Below are 9,385 nucleotides of genomic sequence, written 5' to 3' on the forward strand. Positions count from 1 at the left end.
GACAGGAGCTGTGTGTGACATGTAATTATGCTTCTTCTCCAGTTGAGAAGCCAAGCCAGGTTCAGGTGGTGTTACAAACTTGAGCCCAACAAGGAAATCACCCTTCACATTGACCTCGCAGAGCTTTGGCTCTATCCGTTCTCTGCCCAACACCCAAGACACACACCATCTCTGGCCAACAAAACTTCACATATTATCTATGTCAACCAGAGCCACGTTTATTCCCAAATCTCTTTCCAAAATACAAATCTATACTTTTTATTCTCAACTCTGAAATTTACAAAGGCTTCAAATGCATCTCAGAGTCACAGATACTAAAACTCAACACACCGGGGAGTTCCCTGTCAGCATCATGTACCAACCTCTACCTCAACACTCAGTGATCAGCCCCAAGCCAGCATCTCCCAGAGAGTAGTGGATGGTTCTAGGTGTTTCAACAGACACTAAAACCTGCCTCTACCCCTGCCTAGACACACGCTCACTGCTATGCATCCTGCTGCTCACATCAGATCTTGATATCATCTTTAGATAAACACTCCCAATCTCCCAACACAACCATTTATTTCCAAAGAATTATAGTATTTAAATGTATTGGACTCTCTACAGACTCACTGCCACTTTATCACTGCACTGGTCCATCCATCACCTCCATTAACATAAGCAGATCAAAAACTGGCCTCTCTACAGCCAGTCTTGTCCATTCCAACCCATTTGCCACACTGCGTCTTGAGTGACCTTTCCACAGTGTCAATCTGTGGACATACCTGTAGCCTAAAATCACATCCACCAACATAGTAGCCAAGCAACAGCAAGCCCCTTTCCTTTGGTCATTAGAGTCCTAGACACCAAGGGGATGTTGGGGAAAGAATTGCCGTGGATCGACTCTCAGAGGCAGTGCGTTCTGGACTTGTGCTGGCTTTGAGACACGGACACTGGAAAAGCTCAGGTACCTGGCAATGCTTGGAGATTAGGAAGTAAGGATGAAAACAAGTCACTGCACTAAATAATATGACGGTAATCATTTACACAAAAATTTTAAAGATAAGAAATGTTTGAAGATTTATTAGTTTATTATACCTTTAGAGTTGGAGAGTAAAGAAGAAAATACCAAAGCTCTTTGTCTAAACAAAATGGTGCAGAAAGATTAACATATATCATAACCTATGATAACCAGTCAGCATAAACAGGATTCAGAAAGGAATGGTTATATTCCCTAACAGTTACATTCTGAAGTCATGCTTTTTGCCTTAGGGTCCATTATTACAGCCACCTTTTTGTTAATGTTTTCAATCAAGCTCCTTTTCTCACCTTTATTTCCAACCTTCCTCTCACTTTCTAGTTTAGATACAACTCCTAAATACAGCATATAGTTAATTTTAAAATCCAGTCTAGCATATTTTGGGTTTTTTTTTTTTAATTGGATAATCTGGTCCACTTACATTTAATGTAATTGCTGATATGTATTAATTTTAAATCTACCATCTTTTTTTTTCTATTTGTTCTCTTTGTTCTGTTTCAATTTCTTTTCTTGTCTGTTTGGGAATGGTTATTTTTAACTATTAGAACATTATATTTTTTACTTTTTTATATGCTTTGCTTCACTTTTTTTCTTCTATATTTTTAATCATATTTAAATTGCTTCTATTCTTTTGGGATTACTTTAAAAATTGCAATCTTAATCCTTAATTTATTAAACATAGTAATAATTGATACCCTTATCCTCATCCTGGACAATATATGATGTTGGAATACTTTTAGTTCATTAAGTCTCACTCTATATTATATACTGCTATCATTTATTAGATCTAAGTATTAATATTCTTAAGCCCCAGAAGACTAGACATATATTTTGTATAGTTACTTTAGATTTAGCAACATATGTGCTGGTGTCTGGCTCTTTCTTTCTGTCTATGTCTCTGAATTTTTATATGTAATCATGGTGCTTCTGCCTGAGAAACATCATATAGAATTTCCTTTAGTGTTGGTCTGCTTCTGAAAAACTCTTTCAGCTCTTCTTCTCTGAAAGTGTCTTTATTTTGCTTTAATTATTGGAAATTAATTTTACCAAGTATGTAATTCTTGGAGGCAGTTATTTTCTTTCCGCATATTGAAGATATTTGGATTTGATTATTGCTTTTCAGAAGGCAGCCAATTGTCTAACTTTTGCTTATTTGAATATAATCTTCCTTTTTGTCTTCTGTTTTTTTTGTTTATTTTCTGCAGCTTTACTATTCTGTCTTTAGCTATTGATTTCTCTTTATTTATCTTGTTTAACTGGCTGAACTTCTAGAATCTGTTGACTTTTTAGTTTCATTTTGTCTGGAAAACTCTCAAATATTATCTCTTCAATATTAATACTTAGACCTAATAAATGATAACAGCCTTTATTGCCTTTATTTTCTTTCTCTTCGACTTTTGAGCCTCTAACTAAAACTAAGATAGACTGTCTCACTCTGTTTGTTATATTTTTGTGTTTGTGTATTAAATATTTTCTCCTTGTTATATATTCTGAATTTTTTTCTTCTTCCCCATCTCCCTCTTTATTAGTTCTCCTTTCAGTTGTGACTGTTCTTCTGTTAAACTCTTCCATTGTACTCTTAATTTTGGTTGTTTTTTTCTTTTCAAATTTCTATTTGCCTCTCTCTAAATCTATTCTGTCATTTTTTGTTGTTCTCAATTTGTGTGTAAATTTCTTTTCTCCTTCTGCATGATAATTTGACTTTTAATTAACTTTCTAGCTCTGTCCACCTAGAGCCTCCTAATGACAAAATGTTAACTATGTTACTAAGCAATACTGCATATCATAAAAAAGACTCCTGATTGATGGACTACACTTGAACTGGGAAAACTAAGTACCTGGAAGAAACTGGACTTTGAGCTTCTCTGAATGCAGTGGGCCTATAACTCGCATACACCTTGCATGGGATTGGAAACTACTCTGTTAAGTTCTCACAAGAGTTAAAGGCTCCAGGATGGTGCCACATGCACCTTGGCTGTCCCCAGGTAGACAGTGAGGGGTGGAGAGCCAACAGACTATCTCTTGCATACTGTGTGGACTGCTGCTGCAGAGACTGCTCCTGCAGAAATATCGTGTCTGATGCTGCCCTGCTAGCAAGCTATAGTTCTAATCCTATGTCTTTCTGATTAGAGGGGTGCCAGGTATGGCCTCTGAGAGTCTTGTGAACCTGAATGTTAAGTTGAAGCTAAGAAAACATCCAAGTGGGCAAAATTCTTCCAAATTTTTGTTCGTGAATAATGTAGGCATCATTGTTTTGCATTCTTTCTAATATATCTAATATTTGGGGGCTTCCTGGCTGCTTTCATGGCTGGTGTTGAGTGTCTGCAGCTTTTCCAGGCACATGGTGCAAGCTGTCAGTGGATGTACTGTCCTGGGGTCTAGAGGATAGTGGCCCTCTTCTCACAGCTCTACTAGGAAGTGCCCCAGTGGGGACTCTGTGTGGGGGCTCCAACCCCGCATGTCCCTTCTTCACTGACCTAGTAGAGGTTCTCCATGAGGGCTCTGCCCCTGCAGCAAACCCCTACCTGGACATCCAGGCATTTCCACACATCCTCTGAAATCTAGGTGGAGGTTCCCAAACCTCAATTCTTATCTTCTGCACACCTGCAGGACCAACACCACATGAAAGCTGCCAAGGCTTGGGGCTTGCACCCTCTGAAGTCATGACCTGAGCTGTACCTTGGCCCCCAGTAGCCATGGCTGGAGTGGCTGGGACACAGGGCACCAAGTTCCTAGGTCGTACACAGCAGGGTGTCCCTAGGCTTGGCCCACAAAACCAGTTTTTCCTCCTAGGCCCCCAGGCCTGTGATGGGAGGGGCTGCTGTGAAGGTTTCTGACATGGCCTGAAGACATTTTCCCCATTGTTTTTGTGATTAACATTTGGCTTCTCATTACTTGTGCAAATTTCTGCAGGGCTTGAATTTCTCCCCAGAAAATGGGTTTTTCTTTTCTACCACAGAGGCTGCAAATTTTCCAAACTTTTATGCTCTGTCACCTCTTGAACGCTTTGCTGCTTCGAAATTTCTTCTACCAGCTACCCTAAATCATGTCTCTCAAGTTCAAAGTTCCACAGATCTCTAGGGCTGAGGGAAAATGCTGCGTCTCTTTGCTAAAGCATAACAAGAGTCACCTTTGCTCCAGTTCCCAAATAGTTCATTTCCATCTGAGACAACCTCAGCCTGGAGTTTATTGTCCATATCACTATCGGCATTTTGGTCAAAGCCATTCAACAAGTCTGTAGGAAGTTCTGAACTTTCCCACAACTTCCTATCTTCTTCTGAGCCTTCCAAACTGCTCCAACCTCTGCCTGATACTCAGTTCCAAAGTCCCTTCTGCATTTTCAGGTATCTTTACAGCAGTGCTCCACTACGCCATATCAATTTACTGTATTAGTTTATTCTCACCCTGCTGATAAAGACATACCTAAGATTGGGTAATTTATAAAGGAAAGAGGTTTAATTGACTCACAGTTCTGCATGGCTGGGGAGGCTTCAGGAAACTTACAATCATGGTGGAAGGGGAAGCAAACATGTCCTTCTTCACATGGTGGCAGCAAGAAGAAGGGCAGAGCAAAGTGGAGGGAAAGCCTCTTATAAAAGCATCAGATCTCATGAGAAGTCACTCACTATCACAAGAACCGCACGAAGGTAACTGAACCCATGATTCAACCACCTCCCATTGGGTCCCTCCCATGACAAATGGGATTATGGGAACTACAAGATGAAATTTGTGTGGGGACACAGCCAAACCATATCAATAACATATTTAGATGAACCCAAAATGAATGAGAGAGTTGCATCTTCTATGACTCTTCAGTCTGCTGTACATGTTCACCATTTCAAGGTGCTACAAAGGCTTTTTGTGTTTAGCTTTTGTGCGGTCAAAGCCTCAGGTAAAGGAAATGATTAATCACATTAAGTTTGATATTGAATGCTGGCCTGGCACTGAATCTTCCCTGACTTTGAAAGAATAATCCCCTCCCAGTCCTCCACTGACCATCACCTACAACCAAGTCTTCTCTTCCTCCTTTGGCGAATACGATAAAAATTCATATGTGAAAACTGTATTTATTTTATATGTATTACTTACATAAATTTAGTTTGTTTAATCATCTATATGTTTTCGATCTGTTGGGTATCTTGGGTTAATTTTTCTCATGAGGATAACAAAAAAATTTTTTCATTTAACATATTTTCACTTAAGATTTTCAAACATAAAGTCATTAAGGAAATGTTTGTATGCAAGACACACAGATCCAGAAACTGCCAAGAGAGACTCCAGTAAGTTCCATACTTTTAATTTTGCATATAAACTGTCTTCAGGATATACAAAGACTGAGGGAAGAGAGACGCTAATCAGTTATACATTGATTTATGTATTCATTATCAAGCATTTATTATCTGAATGCCTTTGTAAAGCAATATACAAATGGAATAGGAACACGATACATTTACTTCCCTAATTGCAGTATAAGCATCCTCTAAAAAGCTTACACCACAATTAGGGAAGTAAATGTATCATGTATATAATGAATAGACTATAAAACAGAACACATGGGCCAGGGATGGTGGTTTATACCTGTAATTCCAGAACTTTGGGAGGCCAAGAAAGGTAGATCACTTGAGGTCAGAAGTTTGAGACCAGCCTGGCCAACGTCGTGAAACCCCGTCTCTACTAAAAATATAAAAATTTGCCGAGTGTGGCAGCACACCTGTAATTCCAGGTACTCGGGAGCCTGAGGCAGAGGATCCCTTGAACCTGGGAGGTGGAGGTTGCCGTGAGCTGAGACCACGCTCTGCTCTCCAGCCTGGCTTACAGAGCGAGACTCCATCTCAAAAAAAAAAAAGAAAAGAAAAAGCAGTAACACATAATAGGGTCGTCTGTAAAATTAGGAGCAGTAACATAGAGAAGGAGTAATTAGAGTAGGCCAAAAAAAATCGAAAGATCTTCTTGAACAAGATCCTGAAGAAATGTATGAAAACGAGTTGACTCAGGGAATAAGGAAGCACATGAGTGAGTACAGGAGCATCACCTAAATTCCCTTCCCACCATCTCCCCGTCATCTTCTCCCACGTCTCCTAACCAACCTACAGAAATTTAAAAACATTGAATTTTTATCTAAATCCGATAGGGGATGGGCAGAAGAGAATTACTGATTACTCCTTCAGTCAGGATTCATCCTAGCAGTAATTATTTGTAATCTAACAGAAATAAGTTCATTTGACTAAAGCGATAGCTTGGAAATCACTAACATGAAAAAGGAAATGTTTTAGAAAGTATGGATGACATATGTGAATGAAAGAGAAATCACCTCACCCTTAAACTCGCTGGTTTAAGGAAGTGAAGGCCCCACAGATCTGATATACAGATCCCACATGTGAGTTTTCTGAACTGAACCAACTGCCGTCTATCTGCGCTAGTGAGATAGTATTCCCAGCCAAAACAGGGAAAATAATGATATGATCCCAGGAAGTCCTTGCATTCCCAGACTTCTGATTTCATCTGTTTAATATGTCATTGTAGAGAGCAAGAAAAAGCTTCCCCTTCTACCCTCTGAAAGTTTGCTGAATGTGGACTATTGACAAATTAATAAAAAGAAAAAAAGCATACAAAATGTATTTAACATGTATAGCTCAGGGGAATCAAAGGAGGATGATTACCCAATAACCCAGTAAGGTCCGAGTGTTTATATACCCTTCCTCATAGGGAAAGGGGAGACGAAGGGTAGAGCAGTAAATGGTTTTCATGGGGAATGAATGAACCCAAAGAACAATGATCTGGGACAAAGTTCCTATGGGCCCTGGGGTAGGTGGCCAGATGGTGAAGGGCAGAACTGTGAACAAAGGTTGTTTTATTATGCAGATAAAGCCTCTCAGGTTCTCTCTCTCAGCTGCACTTGGAGGAATACATGAAAGGTCTATCAGGGCAAGGTGAGGGCTCCTAGTTTCTTCTCCTTTGGGTAATCTTTCCTGGTTATTTGATGAGATTCCTGGGGAGGGCGTTTTAAGACAATTGCATTTCTATTTTATTTTATTTTATTTTATTCTTTTAGATGGAGTCTTGCCCTGTCGCCCAGGCTGGAGTGCAGTGATGCAATCTCAGTTCACTGCAACCTCCACCTCCCAGGTTCAAGTGATTCTCCTGCCTCAGCCTCCCGAGTAGCTGGGATTACAGGGACCCACCACCACATCCAGCTAATTTTTTGTATTTTTAGTAGAGATGAGGTTTCACCATGTTGGCCAGGCTGGTCTCAAACTCTTGGACTTAAGTGATCCGCCCACCTCAGCTTCCCAAAGTGCTAGGGTTACAGGCATGAGCCACCATGCCCAGCCGACAATTTGCATGTCTTTTGGAAAGAATCTTTCTTAGACAAGGAAGCTCCAGAGAGAGTCCCTGCTGGTGCTTCAGGAAAGTAAGAGGACGGGGGTGAGGTGTAGGTAAGGGTGGGGAGAGGTCAGAGAAAGTTACCTGGAGGCCGCTTCTTTAGTTCAGCATGTCAAAGTGCCGTATTTTGGGGTATCATTTTCTGAGCCCCAGCAGCATCACAGGCCATAGTTCCTAAAACTGTAGAGACAGCACTGAAGACTGCCGTGTTAGAAACATGGACATAGTTCATTTCCATCTGAGACAGCCTCAGCCTGGACTTGATTGTCCATATCATCATCAGCATTTGGTCAAAGCCGTTCAGCAAGTCTCTAGGCAGTTCCGAACTTTCCCACATCTTCCTGTCTTCTCGGGGTATTGTTTAGACGTCTCTGAAGTGAAAAGAGCCAAGACTTGGATCTAGAAGTCAGTGGTAGAATGGGAAAAACTCTAGTTGTAACTTAGAAACCACCTCCGTTCTCCCCGGGTTAGCATTTGTCATTGTTTATTCAGGCTGCTGCTAAGGGATTCTATTCAAGCCTCTGTGACTCAGCAGTGGGCAGAAACGGAGCTAGTCCCCTTCCTTCTAGGCTAATGTTCAAAAGAAAACCTTGCCACAAACTATGCGTTACACCTACCTTACAATATCTTCATGGAGTCAGGTGAGGAGGGAGGCCAGAGGATCGTCTCAAATGCTAACAATGTCCTGAACAGGGTCTTTATTGAGCTCTACCCTAGTATTGTAAATTAGAGTCGTAAGAAGAACTGTCCCCCCTTGTCCCTTTTGACCGCAAGAAGCCTGTACTCACCCCCTGAAGAGCCAGAAGATGTACAATATCTGCTACTTCTACCAAATGCTAAGACACTGTGAGGATATAATGCTTTATTTTATTTTTATTTATTCATTTATTTAGAGACAGAGTCTTACTCTGTCACCCAGGGTGAAGTGCAGTGGTGCAATCATGGCTCCCTGCAGCCTCAAACTCCTGGGCACAGTGAACCTCCTGCCTCAGCCTCCCAAGTAGCTGGGATTATAGCCATGAGCCACCGGGCCAGGAATGCTTGCTTTCTTTTCTTTTTTCTTTTCTTTCCTTTTTTTTTATTTTATTCTTTCTTTCTTTCCTTCCTTCTTTCTTTCTTCCTAGCTTCCTGCCTTCCTGCCTTTCTTTTGTGAGACAGAGTCTCTCTCCGTCACCCAGGCTGGAGTGCAGTAGCAGTCTCCGTTCACTGCAACCTCTGCCTCCCAGATTCAAGCAATTATCCTGCTTCAGCCTTCCGAGTAGCTGAGACTACAGATGCATGCCACCAAGACTGGCTAATTTTTGTATTTTTTAGTAGAGACCAGGTTTCACCATTGGCCAGGCTGGTCTTAAACTCCTGACCTCATGATCCATCCTCCTCAGCCTTCCAAAGTGCTGGGATTACAGACGTGAGCCACTGCACCCAGCCAACAGTGCTTCATTTCCTGACTCTCTCTCTACACCCCTGCTGCAAAGAACTAATTTTCCCCAAAGACGACTTGACTTTGACTAATTTTAGCCCCTTCTTCTTCCACATGATAAAGCAGCTAATTGCATGACAGAGGATTGCTGAGTTACAAGTGTAGAGGAAAGCCTATTCAAGGGCAATTAGCAATAATTCTGTTTCTGTTAAACCTTATAATTTTTCTGTCACTACTGCACAGAACTAGACAGGGAGCTACTTTGTGTCTCACTGCACCATCTACTAATTTTTTGACCCAGAGGAAGTAACTTGACTCCTTGTAGTTTTATCTCAAGTACTAAACTGAGTCAACAGTAAGATGTTCTCATCTAAGTAAAACGTTGAAACGCTGGAGTGTTCCAGGCTTGTTTAAATGGATGGAAAACACACACACACATTCTCTGTCTCTCTCTCTCTCTCTCTCTCTCTCTCTCTCTCTTACTCTATCTTTCTGATAAGTTTTGTTTTCACCTCTTGCTAAGAACCAGTCTAGAGTTGACTGGAGGAAGAGAAACTAAGTTG

The 9,385-nt window shown here is 41.0% G+C and overlaps 1 long non-coding RNA gene across 1 annotated transcript in view; it reads right to left on the minus strand.

The window, feature by feature from the left end:
* The window catches only part of LOC108297711, an 11,464-nt gene extending 3,265 nt beyond the window's left edge, over window positions 1-8,199 (minus strand). The window contains exons 1-2 of the long non-coding RNA XR_005198620.1: window positions 8,020-8,199; window positions 7,487-7,773 (exon numbers count right to left, since the gene is read on the minus strand). This is a non-coding gene — a long non-coding RNA (uncharacterized LOC108297711). The remainder of the gene's footprint in view (window positions 1-7,486; window positions 7,774-8,019) is intronic.
* Between the last annotated feature and the right edge of the window lie 1,186 nt (window positions 8,200-9,385).

Source organism: Cebus imitator, unplaced genomic scaffold, assembly GCF_001604975.1.
Source record: "Cebus imitator isolate Cc_AM_T3 unplaced genomic scaffold, Cebus_imitator-1.0 Scaffold831, whole genome shotgun sequence".
Lineage (NCBI taxonomy): Eukaryota > Metazoa > Chordata > Mammalia > Primates > Cebidae > Cebus > Cebus imitator.